Source organism: Mus musculus, chromosome 1, assembly GCF_000001635.26.
Source record: "Mus musculus strain C57BL/6J chromosome 1, GRCm38.p6 C57BL/6J".
In the NCBI taxonomy this organism is placed as follows: Eukaryota; Metazoa; Chordata; class Mammalia; order Rodentia; family Muridae; genus Mus; species Mus musculus.
Window position 1 is genome coordinate 23,958,874 of NC_000067.6, and position 16,164 is coordinate 23,975,037.

A 16,164-nucleotide genomic window follows, 5' to 3' on the forward strand; every position below is an offset into this window, starting at 1 on the left:
ATGTGGGTCCCCGGCCCCGCAACCCCCTGTCAGAGTTGTCCCTGACTCTTGCTTGCCTGTGGATCCTATTCCCCTAACTGAGCTACCCTGTTTGGCCTTACTGGGAGAGGATGCTCCAAGTCCTGCAGAGACTTGGGGGAGCGATACTGGGCGGGGCGGGTGCGTGGGAGGTGGGGCTCCTCCTCCTTAGAGGTGAAGGGGCGGAGGGATAGGGGAGGAGCTGTGTGAGGTGGGGACAGGAAGAAGCTAAGATCGGGATGTAAAGTGAGTAAGTAAATAAATTAATGAAAACAAAAAAATAAAGCAATAATGAGAGAAAGAGAAAAAGAGAATTTGGGAAGATAAAATTCCAATGCAGGCAATGGTAAGAGTGCTTGTCCGGTGTGTATAAGGTCCTGGTTTCCACCCTCGGAACTGCAAAGACTTTAATTGGAAACGGATGAAACGGGTAAAGCTGAAGCCCGCAGGGGAGGCTTTTCAAGTGAAGCTAGAGGAATCATCCCTGGAAACTTCAGAAGACTTGGGTTTTAGAACTGCCTGTTACCTCCATCAGATGAGAGAGATGTGTGTGGCTGAAAAGACAATGGCTCGCCACTCTGTGTTAGGGCTGCTGGGTCCCACAGTCTAACCGCTCCAGCACAGCAGGAGAGAAGAGCTCTGATTGCCCAGAGTTACTCCAGCCCCCCCACCGGGCAGGGCAGGACACAGCATGGACTGGGAATTCGGAGAGGAAACACAGTCACATGCTCACCACCAACCCAGGCAGAGATGATGTGGACCTTCACTGCTTAGTATATTGGAAAGTTTTTCACGTAGACTGTTGGAGGGAAGTCTAGAGCCCCATAGCGCCCCCCTTCTTGGGACAGCCTCACTATAAACCTATATTCCGGACTAGGATATTGTACTGGCTCGTTTTGTGTTGTCAACTTGACACAGGCTGGAGTTATCACAGAAAAAGGAGCTTCAGTTGGGGAAATGCCTCCACCAGATCCAACTGTAAGGCATTTTCTCAATTAGTGATCAAGGGGGGAGGTCCCCTTGTGGGTGGGACCATCCCTGGCCTGGTAGTCTTGGTTCTATAAGAGAGCAGGCTGAGCAAGCCAGGGGAAGCAAGCCAGTAAGGAACATCCCTCCATGGCCTCTGCATCAGCTCCTGCTTCCTGACCTGCTTGAGTTCCAGTCCTGACTTTCTTGGTGATGAACAGCAATGTGGAAGTGTGAGCTGAATAAACCCTTTCCTCCCCAACTTGCTTCTTGGTCATGATGTTTTGTGCAGGAATAGAAACTCTGATTAAGACAGATATTAGAACAAAAATGCAACTTCTCCTGAAATCTCTACAGCTAATGATGAGACTGGACTCCCCCTTAGCAAACTTGAGGAGTTTTGGAACAATCTAGCTCCCTAATCACAAATGTAGTTATTAGGAGTGGAGCAGGGGTCAGTGGATGGGTAGATAGCTTTGTGTGTAGTTCCTGAGAGGCTGAGGAGCAGCAACAAGGTCACTGAGAGGCATCCCTGTCTTTCAACCCAAGCCTTAGCCATATTCTCCTCATTTGCTGTGTTATGAGGTAATGGCGGCTCTCCTCACCCATAAGCCATATAGAGATGTCCTGGCCATCTCTACGCCCCCTTTTCCACCCGGAATGTGGTGTCTCCAGCACCAGCCTGCAGCAGTCACATAATGGCATAAAGAAAAGAATATGAAGAAGCAACCAATATACCAAGGGCAGCAGAGCCGAACACAGATAGGTCCTGTGTCTTTTCACCTACTGCCACTTGATTCTGACTGTCCCATATAAGAAAATGTAAATAACTAAGTAGATTGATAGAATTTTCCAGCAAGCTACTAGAACACACAAGTTGCATCCCCAATTATTACAAACCCTAAATTATTTAAAATACAAAATCGCTATTTTAAAAACCAAAAGAATATATATATATATATATATATATATATTTAAATTTTAAAGAATTCTTAGGGTAATATATTTTAAGTTCTAGCCCAATACACAGATTTTTGTTGTCTCTACTGTTGAATTCTCCAGTGAGGTAGTCATTGCCTTTGTATGACCATTTACTTTCAAATTGTAATTATTTAAAGTTACTCAGTTTCAAGATCAGACTACTCACATTTCCAAGGCATTTTGCCCCTTGTAAGTTTAGTGGCTCTTGTAGTATTAGGATCCAGCACATACTCTTTTCTACACATGGTCCTAGGTGCTTCTTGGAGGATCCTAATAGATGCCTACAATAATAGGGAAATTATTTTTTAAGAAAGCATATCTTATTAGACTATCTTATTTATGTAATAAATATAAATATATTAATATAAATATTTATATATTATTTATTAGACCTTTTTATTTCTTATTTCTTATTATTTGTATCTGTGGTGTACGTATGTGCTTATGTTCATGTGCATATATGTGTGCATGTAAGTGTGTGTGCATGTGTGCAGAGGCCAGAGGCTGAAATTAAATGTCTTCCTTTCTACCTTATTTTTTTGAGGTCTTGTCTCACGGACCCCGATTCCTCAGTTGCACTATACTGGCTATCCAGAGAACTACAGGGATACCTCTATCTCTACCCTACCCACCCCTCAAGCTGGGGCTATAGAACTGAAGCACACCTGACTTTTTACCTGGGTACTGGGGATCTAAATCATCCTGACATAGCAAGCACCTTACTGAGTGAACCCTCCCCTCTGCCAATAGCCCATTCTTATTCTGTTTGCCAGAACATACTTTTAGCTAACTTAGCCCATAACACAACTCGCTCCAGCTTCCTTTGTTTTGTTTTGTTCTTTGAGATAAGGTCTCACTGTTTAGTCCTGTTTTGGCTGGAGTTTGCTTTGTAGAATAGACCGATCTTGAACTCACAGAAATTCTCCTGCCTCTGTCTCTGTCTAAGCTGGCCTCGAACTCACAGAAATCTACCTGCCTCCTGCCTTCTGCCTCCTCCTGCCTCCTGCCTCCTGCCTCCTGCCTCCTGCCTCCTGCCTCCTGCCTCCTGCCTCCTGCCTCCTGCCTCCTGCCTCCTGCCTCCTGCCTCCTGCCTCCTGCCTCCTGCCTCCTGCCTCCTGCCTCCTGCCTCCTGCCTCCTGCCTCCTGCCTCCTGCCTCCTGCCTCCTGCCTCCTGCCTCCTGCCTCTGCCAAGCTGGAATTAAAGACATGAACCCCTAAGGCTTGCTTTTTTTCTTTCCTTCTTTTCTTTTCTTTTCTTTTCTTTTCTATTCTTTTTTTTTCTTTCTTTCTTTCTCCTGGTGCTTGAGGTTGAACCTACAGCCTTCTGCAGTCAAGACAGATGCCCTACCAAGTTATACTGCTGGCCCCATCCTATGATTCCAGCATCAACAATGAACATAACCCAAGGTCACATGCTCTTTAGCTTGGTGGGCTATTTTCAGACTATTGCCTTGCCCCCCTTTTGTGTGACTTCCTTCCCCTCCCCTTCCCCTCACTGAGGTTCTTTCTGCCCATGGTCCCTTTTCATCTCCTTCTGTATTATGTTTTCCTAAACGGAATCCTTTATCTCAACTGTTCCAATCAGTAGAGAGCAGAACTCACCTATTCTTTTCCTGTGCTCTGAGAACCATTTCCTTCCATGGAAACCTGCTTTGTTTGTCTAAGTGTTTGTTGTGTTGTGCACATTAAACTCATAGTCCAATGGTATCTCACTTTCTTAAGATGAGTTGTGTCCTAGTGAAGTTTCCCTGAGCTTGTCTCAGCCAACTTTGTTGAGATTTTTGTGTCTTTTGCTGGTATTGTAATGCTAAATGCTGGCCCCCAAGATCTGGAGTCTGCACTTAGCTTCTGAGAACCTGCCTCTAGTTAATTCTCATTGGTAAATAAAGATGCCAGCATCCAATAGCTGAGGAGAAGAGAGAGAGTAGTGGTTTCCTGGGCTTGATTAGGAAGGAATAGAAAAGAGAAAGCCAAGCAGCCTTGGAAGAAGAACGTGCAGGAGGGAGAAGAGCTGCCTTGTAAAGGGGCTAAGAGAAAGTGGCCAGAGAGCTGTTCAAGTGGGTCAAGAGCAGCCAAGATGGAACGCAGAAATTAATAGGTAGTAACTCAGGAGTTCTGGGTAGGAAGTGGATTCTAACAGCATAGATGTTAGGCAGGTGCCCAGCTATTGTTTAAGGCATATTAAAATATAAAGGCTGTGTGTGTCTTTCACCTGAGAACATAAACCATTGAGGTGGGTAGTAACCTCGAGCTAGAATTTTTTAAAATATTCATTCTACAAAACTTTCTTCTTTTTCTCCTCCTCCTCCTCCTCCTCCTCCTCCTCCTCCTCCTCCTCCTCCTTCTTCCTCCTCCTCCTCCTCCTCCTCTTCCTCCTCCTCTTCCTCTTCCTCTTCCTCTTCCTCTTCCTCTTCCTCTTCCTCTTCCTCTTCCTCTTCTTCTTCTTCTTCTTCTTCTTCTTCTTCTTCTTCTTCTTCTTCTTCTTCTTCTTCTTCTTCTTCTTCAAGACAGAGTCTTACCTTGTAGTTTTAGTTGTCATGGAACTCAGTATGTAGATTAGGCTGGCCTCAAACTGCCTGGAGTGTTCAGATTAAAGGTGTGTCCCACCACACCCAGGTAAAGAACATTTTAAAAAACCTTCTGTGTAATGCCTTTATTGTTACTAAGACTGTGTTTTGTACTCCTGGAAAAAATGAGTAAGGAGCAGGTGAAAAGGAAAATATACATCCCTCTGCAGAGAGGTAAAAGACATAATAAAGAAATAATATCTTGCAATTTATTATTAAACCTGTTTCATGGAATTATTAAATTGGATAGAACATAGAAACAAGGAAAACAGTAACCTTTGGCATAAAACGGAGGTGAAATTACTAACTGGAAATAGCCTGACAATAAAGTACTCATTTTAATAAGTGACTGTTAAACCGTTCTTGGGTTAGTGTCTGTGATGAGTTGTTAAGTGGCACATCTTTGCTGTATCTGTAGCTCTCTAGTGGTCCATGTTTTAGTTCCTCTGTGCGGAGCCTTACATGGGACCGCTATCTGCAAACTGCACAGGAACACACAAGTACTTCCCGCACCTGAGTGAGGCTTCAGAATGCTAGCTCTGCTCCATCCACATGCTTTACCCCATTGTGAGTAAACATCTCCTTTCTGTTCCAATCCCCTGTGCAAACGGGGTGTTCCTAATCGTGAACCGTGTTTACCAAACTTCCATTTGAATAGATCGGTATCATTTGTGTTTTAGAAATAGTGATGTTTTAAATGTTCAAAAATAAAATTAAAGATGGAAAGAAGTGAGAATGTTGGGGAGACATACAACTGGACAGAGGAGAAACGAATAAACCCATGTCATGGTTACGACTGTCAATTTGAGAGAACCCCAAATTAACTAGAAGACATAGGAGAGAACCCTCCAGGAATGCCTAATCCAGGTTAGGTTAGTATTGGGATGTACTCGGGAGGATTATCTATACTCCATTAATTGAGGATGAAAAATCCACTATTCCAGAAAAATATGAATGTTGAAACTACAAAAGAAAGGTGACTTAATTTAAGCAGGCTTTGAACGCACTCCTTTATATACTTTCAGTGGAAGAAAAAAAATTAAGAAATATCAATAAATCTTGAATCCTATAGTCAGTTACTTAATTTTTCTGTTTTTCCTGCAGGAATCTCTGCCACCACCAAGGGCAGCAGCGTAATGATCTTCAGGCGATAAGGGAATAGTTCAGTTCACAGGACTCAGTCGCTGGTGTTGGTGCAGACGTCAAGAGCCTGACCTCAGGTAGTTTATTGTAGGCATAGTTCCAGTACAGAACAATTTAGAAAAAACATTTCCTGGTGTAACACAATCTCATACTCACAAGGAGACATTATCACATGAAAACTCTTCTCAAAGGTACGTCTCACTTTTTCCACAAAGATGGGTTCTAAAAATAGGCTACATGTGTTATCTTTAGGGCAGTGTCAGGGGCTGGGGACCTGATGTGGTCTTGGCATGGATATCGGCCACCTGATAGACTATTAGCCCCCTGCAGTCCTGCTGGTGGGAACGTGAGGGAGGTAGATATGGCCTGGCCTCACCTATAGTGCAGGGGTCACCTGGATTAGAGCCACCCCATTCCTGGCTTTTTGGGTAGAAAACAGGTTATACCTCTCTTCCATAGAAGAGCTAGCCTTGCATATTTACCACTCCTGGTTTCTCTAGGCCTTATCTGTGAATGTAAGGATCTTTGCATTCTGTTTATTCTGTCCCTCCTAATTTTTAAAAGAAAAGCTGGTGGCTGTAATAGAGTGCAAGGCTGAATGTACTGCCTCCACGGGCAGTCTAATCAATATAGGCAAGCACAAGAGAATTGTAAGGATAGGAAGCAGAGGACCAAGGAAGGGGAATGTTCACCATAACAGTCATTTCAAGGTCACTCGAGAGACTTTGTCTATCTCTTTATGAAAGTTAATCTGACCATCAAAAGTATAAGAAAAAAATCTGACCCATTAAAGCAACACATGCTAGGAAATTGTTCACAGCCAAGAGATGTTTGAAGGGAAGCTGGGCGTGGTGGCGCACGCCTTTAATCCCAGCACTCGGGAGGCAGAGGTAGGTGGATTTCTGAGTTCGAGGCCAGCCTGGTCTACAAAGTGAGTTCCAGGACAGCCAGGGCTACACAGAGAAACCCTGTCTAGGAAAAAAAAAAAGAGAGAGAGAGAGAGATGTTTGAAGGGAAATAATCTACAGTGGCCTTATTTTGGAAAACTATGGTCTTCAATTCATCCACCTCTTGACTGACTTCTGCTAGCATTTTTGTTGTTCTTGTTGTTGTTGTAATGTTACAGTTTTACTAATCATACGGATCATCTTAGAGACTTCTCTTTGTATTCCAATAACCATCCCTGGGATTGGCAATAAAAAAAAAAAAAAGGCCTGAAAACAACCCTCAGAATGGCAAAATATCATACTGTCTCCTATTACAGGTATGTCATTCATTCCCCCTGACAAAAACGCATTTGAATTCTGTATTGGCAAGCTGAGAATTAACATGTAACACAGCCAGTCGACATGACAGCATGACTTTTAGGGTCACCAGTATAGTGCCCTTGTTTTTTTCCCATAGTCTCAGCTTGATGAGTTAAATGTCTCCATGTCTTTCTCCCCAAATTATCAGCTTACTCTTGGGATGTCTCCTCTTGATGGGTTTGTTGTCTACCTTCAAACATTTCATTTGGCCGGTGGTCTCTGGGATGGTGTCCTGGGTGGGTGATTCAGAGCTGGAGGCATCTGGGATTTTGTTCATTTTCTAAATAGATATAAGCATTGCCTTACTTTGACATTAGAAGAACATAGGGCCCTTTCCACTGATTAGTTTCTAGATCTTTCCATTTAACATATACTTTAAGCTGTGTCTCTTTTAAGGAAAAATGCCTTTGGGGCAACAGAAAAGAGAGTCCTTGAAGGGACAGGCAGAGAGAGCTATTTGACAAAGTCAAGTTTCCAATATGACACATGGTATTTTTCTGTAGCCTCCTGGGCTGCATGCCATGCCCGGGGCTGTGCTCTGGGTAGATAGGGAGGTAGGGTGTGCCTGTGGTGAATTCCAACACAGATCTCTACATTCCTGACAGCAGACAGCCCTAGTTCCAGATGTCAAGCAGATGTGAGAAACACTCACTAATTACACACCAGAAGCCTGAAGTAAAAATGATGCTTTTACTAGAAGGTATGCACATGGCCAGCCTGCTCTAGCCTCCTGCCTCATCAGAGTCTGAATATTCATCACACCAAGGGCAAGCACAAGAGTAAGAGACAAACAGCATCCATGTAATTAACAGTGGCTGTTAACGTCTAAGTCTTCTGTCATGGGCATGCAGTACACATGTCTGCAGACACTAGAAGTATCATATTTCTTGTGATCTGTCTGATGTGGGTCCTGGGAACTGAACCGGGGTCCTTGGGAAGAAGATCCAGTGTGCTTTACCTGGTCATTCACTTTTTTTTTTTCCTTTGAGACAGGGTTTCTCTGTGTAGCCCTGGCTGTCCTGTAACTCACTCTGTAGACCAGGCTGGCCTCGAACTCAGAAATCCGCCTGCCTCTGCCTCCCAAGTGCTGGGATTAAAGGTGTGCGCCACAACGCTGGCTCTGGTCATTCACTTTTAAAGCCTGGAAGCTATGGCTAGAAGATTTGGGACCTTTAAAATTCAGGAAAATTTTAATTTTGAGCTCAAAAAGACTCTTCTACTAGTTAGCAGGATATTCAGGAGTACCTGCGAAATAACCTAAAAAAAAATATATTTTTTTAATCTACAAAATAATCTATAAAAAAAATCTTAGAAAGGGCTGGAGAGATGACTCAGTGATTAAGAGCACTGACAGCAGCTCCTGAGTTCAATTCCCGGCAACCACAGGGTGGCTCACAACCATCTGTAAAGGAATCTGATGTCCTCTCTGGTGTGTCTGGAAACAGATACAGTGTACTCATATAAATAAAATAAATCTAAAACAAATCTCGGAAAATGATTACATTCTTTTGATGCAAGTATGAAAAAATGAGTATCCAGCTGATAATGTAAATGAAACAAATATGTGGACAATGTCAAAGGAGAACAGTTTCGAGGAGAGGCCCTTGGTCTGGCGAAGATCATATGCCCCAGTACAGGGGAATGCCAGGGCCAGGAAGCAGGAGTGAGTGGATAGGGGAGCAGGGCAGGGGGGAGGGTATAGGGGACTTTGGGGATAGCATTTGAAATGTAAATGAAGAAAATATCTAATAAAAAGAAAAAGAAACAAAAACCAAACCAAAACCAAAGTAGAACTGTTTTCCTGGAGGAAGAACTCCCTGGAAGGTTCTGATGTAACATATTTATTTAGGCTGCACCAAAATTTAGGTGGAATTTGCAAAATAATCATTTTTTGTAATTTTTATTGATTTTTTTTTGTGAGTTTCACATCGTGCACCCCAGTCCCCCTCATCTCCCCGTCCCCTCATATCTACCCTTCACCTTTGCAACCCCCTCTCCCCAGGTAAAACACACAAGCAAGCCAACGAACAACAAACCCAAAGCATAGAAAAGATCTCATTCTGGAAGCTGTAGTGTGTCACAGTGTGTCCCACAGTATACCCCGCTGGCCACACATCTTCATTTGCAATGTTCATCAGTAAGTGCCGTTGGTCTGGTTCAAGGTCTCTGGCTTCTATGACACCGTCAGTATTGGGTCCTTCCAGGACTCCTCCCGGTTATCCTGTTGTAGCCCGGTGTCATGGCTATCCTGCAGCTTTGGGACAGTGGGGCTGTTTCATGTGTCTTAACAGTAAGCAGGTGATATAGATTTTGGGGTGGACCAATTCTGAGCCTGAGCTGGCTCTTCCTTATCCACACTACCAGGGTGAGCTCTCTGGTACCTCTCTGATTAGACTACTCAATGCTGCCATCAGCCGGAGGTAGGGTCAGCTCTCCTGCTTTCATGCCCAGTAGGCTAGATCATCCCACATTCTTTCCTCTAGAGCCAGCTCTTGTGGTACCCAGTCAGGGTTCGGGACTCACTCTCCCAAGTGCTGCATCCTATGAGGGATGACTGGGCCAGCTCTTCCAATCTCACACTCTCAGAGCTGGCTCACTTGTGCCTTCCGCATCGGAGCTAGCTCAACTGTACTGTCCAGGTGAAGTTCCCTTCTGAGTGCAACAGTCAGCGAGGGGTGGGGCCAGATCACCTGCTCTCCATGACCCCTAAGGAGGTCAGGTGCAGGGGGGAGGAGCATATCACCCCTGTACTTGCACCACTTCCTGGCAGCAGAATGGCAGGGACAGCTCTTCTGAATTCTACCCCCCCCCCCCTCCCACACACACACACCACGTCAGCTTTGCTGTGCTATCCAGGAGAGGTTCAGGGCCAGCTCTCCCAAGCGCTGCTGCTGGTGAGAGACAGAGCGAGCTCTCTGGAGCTCAGGACCCTATGGGTAGCTTTCCCGACTGCTGGAAGGGGAGGGGGTGGGGATTGGAAGCATCATCTTTGCACCAGTGCCACCCCACAGAAGACGAGTGGCAGGGTCAGTTCTCCTACAATCACGGAATGGGGCTGGTTTACCCACACACCAGCCACCAGTATCAGCTTTACTGTGCTGCCGCTAGTGAGAGATGGGACCAGCTCATCCACTGAGGGGTGGGGATAGTTATGCATAGCCCCTGTACGTCCATGTGGACCCCTGCTGAGCCCCCAACCAGGGGCATCCCAGTGTTCTCTGAAGGTGATATGAGCCAGGGACACTGGCCCCTGCCACTGCATGGTCACTCAGACATGGCCCGCAGTTGCAGCTTTGGCTCACCACTGGCCCAGGTGACAGAGCTGGCCACTCATAACAGACTACTCTCCACCCTCTGGTCCAGTTCCATGTCTTCATAATGTTCAAGCTGCTCCGATTCTCTTTCTTTGCCACTGCAGGCTGGCCACGAGACTGGCAGGCCCCTGGGTGACATCCTCCATCCAAGCTATATTGGCATGATCGAAAGTGACCTGCCTGTGCCTTGTGCTGGAGGGCAGGTCTGTGGGTGACATGTCAGTCCACAGAGCTCTGTCTGTCTTCCTCCTCTAGCACTGTGATGCCTGGATTTGATTTAATTCTATTTTTATGCGTCCTAAGCATAAGACAGCTTTGGCCACCAAGCCAGGCATTAAGCTAGGATGAACAAAGGACAGCCATCAGCTCTGCTCATGACTGATGTCAGAACAACACCACAAACAAGGTGCCATTGCAAAGAGGGGCCAAAATAATCTAATTTATACTGATTACATTTCTGGTTTATTTCCTTCCAGACTCCAAGGGAATTTGAGAATCATGTAATTATGTTTGCATTCCTTTGCCACCATATTATCCAGAAGAAATATTCTTAAAAACTTTCTTGATTCCAACTTACTCTTATTTTTCTTCTCAAATCCATCCCAGGTTTGCTTACAATGTTATTTTTTATTTTTTGTTATGTTTTTTGTAATACTGATGTTTTAAAAGATGAGATTATTATTTTTTTGTTGGGCAGTGGTAGTGCATGCCTTTAGTCCCAGCACTTGAGAGGCAGAGGCAGGTGGATTTTTGAGTTTGAGGCCAGCCTGGTCTATAGCCTGAGTTCCAGGACAGCCAGGGTTACACAGAGAAACTCTGTCTCAAAAATCCCCCCCCCCCTACATGAATACAAAGGATTCTGCATGGGGTTTGGGCTCTCACTGCCTGAAAGACCTGAAATTACAGAGCCTCCATTTTTGATGTAAAGGACAAGATAAAATTCTTTATTTTGCTAATATTGCAAACACATCATTGGATGGACTTGCAATCTGACCAGAAGTTAGCAGAGAAACTTCTATGGTCTCAGTAACAGCCAACTCAGTACAATCGTGTGGAGCAGCTTTGGAGTAGCTGCCTAGCAATAACAGCCACAGCTGTTCCTGGCTTATGCTCCTAGGCAGGCCTCTTCCTGATTGTATTCTGTAGAGACAGAGGTACTAGTGTAGGAGGAACTGCGTGGCCATCTTGCCTCTACATAAATGCTGGGGCCTGCATAGCCACAAAGGCAATTCCCTACAGGAGGACCTAATTAAAGACTGTCTGAGAGACCAAGAATTGTTGATACCATCAGCAATGCCAGCCAATTGAGAATTGCTGTTTAGAAGAGATGCTTTCTTGGGACCAGTGGGGTGTGGTGGAGGGTATTAAAGGAGCTTACAGCAGCATTCAGATGGGCTTGCTGCAGTGTTTCTCACCTGCCCCCAGAGTCTGTGTTGTTGATCCTGTGCCACCTCAGCTCCAACCCTCAAGGGCAGGTAGGGTCCCTAGCAAGTATTCCAGGATACGGGCAACAGTACCAGCAGTTCGGTATCACTATCATGTTCCAATAGGATTGGTTTACTGTTGTTATTATTATTCCTTTGTTTTTAAAGCAAGGAAACTGTCTTAGTGTTTTACTGCTATAAACAGATACCATGACCAAAGCAACTCTTATAAGAACAACATTTAGTTGGGTGCTACGCACACTCCAGTGTAGTCTGCTTGACAGGCCGAGAAGCCTGGAAGCACTCATGAGGCAAAGAGTTTCAGAGAAACTCACCTCCTGGAACCTTGGAGTTCTCATAACCTGTATACTCATACCCTATCCCCGCATTAGTCTGGTGTATGGATCCACGTGCTCTCTTTTAGTATTACTTTATTTATAAGTGCCTTTAAAGATTGAATTCTGACAGAGCTAAGCCTTCGCCAGTGTTCCAACATCCTAGAAAATCCTTGAAGCTGACAAACTTGGAATTCAGTAGGAATTCAGTGAGAAGGTTACCTATTCAGTAACATTCAAATTTACTTCTAGTAGAGATGGTGAAACTAATTAGGCATTACAAAGAACGGAGCTAGAATAGCTCAGGGCTGGTCTGCAGAGTGATTACTTAGGACAGTAGCCAGTCTCACCCAAACAAGGGAATTCACAATGGCCTAGCTAATAGGTGGATTTACCTTGAAAGAGCTAGGGATCCCACTGAGACAGGAATCTTCTCTACAGCCAGGTATAGCAGGTTATATTGCATATTAGAAGCAAGTTGGTGAAGTCTTCTGACAAATGGCGATTCTCTACAGATACTTAAAAGAACAGTTATGTTGTGTCCGGCCAGCAGACCACAACCTGGGTTCTAGCCTGGAAAGGCATTTTGGAAACCTGGAAGAGAAGAGGGGCTAGGTGGCGAGAGAAAGAAATGTAGCCAAGACAGTTATTCTGATCAAAGCTCAAATTTTACTGTTGCGACACTCAGTTATGAAGGAAGGGGGAGGGGACCCGATTCCCGCCGAATAATCTCTGGTCCAGTAGAAAGGTGCACGTGTGTGGCTCCGCAGGTTCCAGCAGTGGGCGTGGCAGAACGAATGAGCAGGAAGCTCCACCCCTGAGCAAGCAGGTTTCAGGCTGGGGGAGGGGAGACTACATTCACTCATACAAGAATTTATCAAGGCCTAGGAAATGGGGGGGGGGCGGGTTGTGGTATTGCATTATTCATGATAAGGTCTGCTAGAGCAGAACCCCCTGGTGCTAGTTTTCACAAGGCTCAAAGGAGTAGCAAATTGTGACTAGAGTGTGAAATCCATAGCTGTCATTAGCTGACCCTAGGCAGGGCTGTTTTATCTTTACTGTAAATATTACCTGGTTCCTATAAGTCCTTTTGAAGTCATTCCTTTGTTTTCTGTCAGGTAACTTCAATGTACTTTGCCTGCCATGACATCCTACCCCTTTGTTTTCTGTATTATATAAGACTGGTGTTCACTTTGTGATAATACATTCAGATTCTACACACTCTCCTGTATTGTGTCTGTCTGTCATTCATTCACTGACTCCTTGTCCACATGTAACCAGAGACCTGTTCTACGCAGACAAGGGACCAAGAGAGTGTGCGGCAGTTGGGTCTGGCTTACAGGTTCAGAGGTTCAGTCCATTATCATCAAGGCAGAAGGGAACGGGGCTGCATTTCAGGCAGGCATGGTGCAGGAGGAGCTGAGATTTCTACATCTTCATCTGAAGGCTGCTAGCAGAATACTGACTTCAAGGAAACAAAATGGGAGACTTAGAACCCATACCCACAGTGACATACTTGCTCCAACATGGCCATACCTTCTAATCCTGCCACTCCCTGGGCATATACAAACCATCCCAGAAACTCACCTGAGGAAGAACACTAAATTCTTCTTCCATTTCTGTCTCCAAGCTACTCATACCCAATCCTTCCCGACTCTGTTTACTAGACTCCATCCTCGAGGACCCCGTTCCAAATATTCCCTCCCATCACTCCCTTTCCTCATTTATAGCCCTTCTGCAACATCCCTCTCCTCTCACAGTATGCCAGGTCCCACTCAGCGCATCCCTATCCTAATATGTGCTAATATGTACATGGGGTCAGTTACACCAATCAATGGCTGAGAAATAGCTAATAAGAGCTGACCGATTACAGCAAACTTACGCTGCTGAGCTTTAGAACTCAGAGAGGGCACAGCTTTATTTATTTATTTATTTATTTATTTATTTATTTTTTTGAACACATGGTTTATATAAAACATGAGCTCCTTGTCCTTCTGAAGGGCCATCTGAAAAAAAGTTTTAAAACAGCACTCTTTTTTTTTTTTTTTTTTTTTTTTTTGGTTTTTCGAGACAGGGTTTCTCTGTATAGCTCTGGCTGTCCTGGAACTCACTTTGTAGACCAGGCTGGCCTCAAACTCAGAAATCCGCCTGCCTCTGCCTCCCAAGTGCTGGGATTAAAGGTGTGCGCCACCACGCCCAGCAAAACAGCACTCTTTACAGGATGTTTCGATGTGATTTTACACAATGCCCATGAGGTATCTTCAAAGGATCTTAAGCATGGTGATTCTCTATAGAGTCTGAGTATCATGCTGATGCAACCTGCCAGTTAGTCTCTTTGGAACAAATAATCTCCCTGCATTTTGTTTTGTGGCACTATTAGTTCTATAGGTTCTTTACCAGTAGGCGGTTTAATATGTATCCTTCTCACCATCATTATGTCTCTAATTTCTTGTAAATAAGGAGTTGCTCATCACCCTGGAGAATATGGCATGCATACATTTCTATAATACCATTACCTCATCGTTGGTGTATAATTCCAGCCAGTGAGGAGTAAGGAAGGATACGTGATTGGTAAGGAAGTAATGGAGGACTTCTATGAGCTAGAGTTTTATCAGCATCACTTTTAATAGCTCATAACCCACTCTGCTTTACATGTTATATTTCCTAAAGCTTTTAACCCGAGAGTCTCCAGAAAGCAGCTTGAAGGGCCGAGCCAAGTCCTTAACAGCAATACGCAGATAAAAGTGAATCAAATTGACATGGCCCAAAGTTTTAAATTTTGATCTTTTAGTTTATTTACCATCAAGTGATCATTTTAGTATTGCTGAGATGAGCAAAAGAGATGGTTATTCATATAATGAGTAACCAGGAAATTTAAGCAACACTGGCTTAGATGCTTTCTGCCCTAGCTGCAATTGTTTCTGTATTAGAAGTTAGGCCTAGTTTAGTTTTTTTTCCCATAAAGGGACCATCAATCAACCTATATTGAGTCATTCCTGATGTAATACACACATACACACACATATACACAATCATACATCACACACAGACACACATGACTGGCAGCCACTCCCTATTCCCCATCCCCTGGAACTCAGCTGTTTCTCCACTCTAAGCCTGGTTTGGGGTGGAGGGAAGCCAGACTGGCTGTGGAGTTCACTGGGCTGCCCTGCTGAGTTCAGCACAACATTGATTCTCTCCACTGCTCACCGACACTTTTCTTTTCTGAGAAGGTCCAAGCAACACTTTAATGTACTCGGCTTGGCAGGGATTTTATTCTCCTCCTTATTGTGGGTTCTGTTTACATTAGTTCCTGTGCATTTCCGGTGATTAACGTCTTTGATTAACGTCTTTGATGGTCCTTGTTCAGGAAACTAAGGGTAGCATTTTACAGTCACTCGTACAAAGTTGCAGACCTGTTGCTCAGAATATTTTGCTCCTTCGGATCGTAACAGGTATCTCAGTGATTGTATAAATGCTTTGTCTCAGAGGACTAATTAGAATTCATTATGACTTCTACTCTCTCAGTTATGGCCCCAAACCCTGGATGAGAGGGCTGAATCCAGGGTCTTTACAAATGCCATGGTCAGCGGGATAATTAGACCCACATGAGGCAGGAAGGAAATCCAGGTCAACATGACTCAGTAGCTGGTGTTCAAACTTCTAGAGTCTAATACTGGACATTTTATTTGAACCATATTTAAGTACAGTACAATTTGGAAAAGGGTTTCCTCATGTAACATGATCCTATACACACAAGGATGCATAATTACATGTCACTTCTTCGATGAAGATGGATTCTAAAGGTAGGCTACACGTGTTATCCTGAGGGCCTAGGTGAGGACCTGGTATGGACGGACTCCATCATGCAGAGAGCACAGAGGTCACCTAGGCTATTATCTATCTTTGGTCCTGCTTGTGGGAGCCCGGGGGAACCTCTGGCCATGAAGATAGTACAGAAGTCATCCAGACTATTGGCCATCTCTAGACCTACTGTACAAGCTTGGAAGAAGTAGGTATGTCTTACAGCCAGTGTAGGGGTCACCTCTACTATTAGCCACCTCATTTCCAGTCTTCTGGGTGGAAAACAGGTTATACATCTCTTCCAT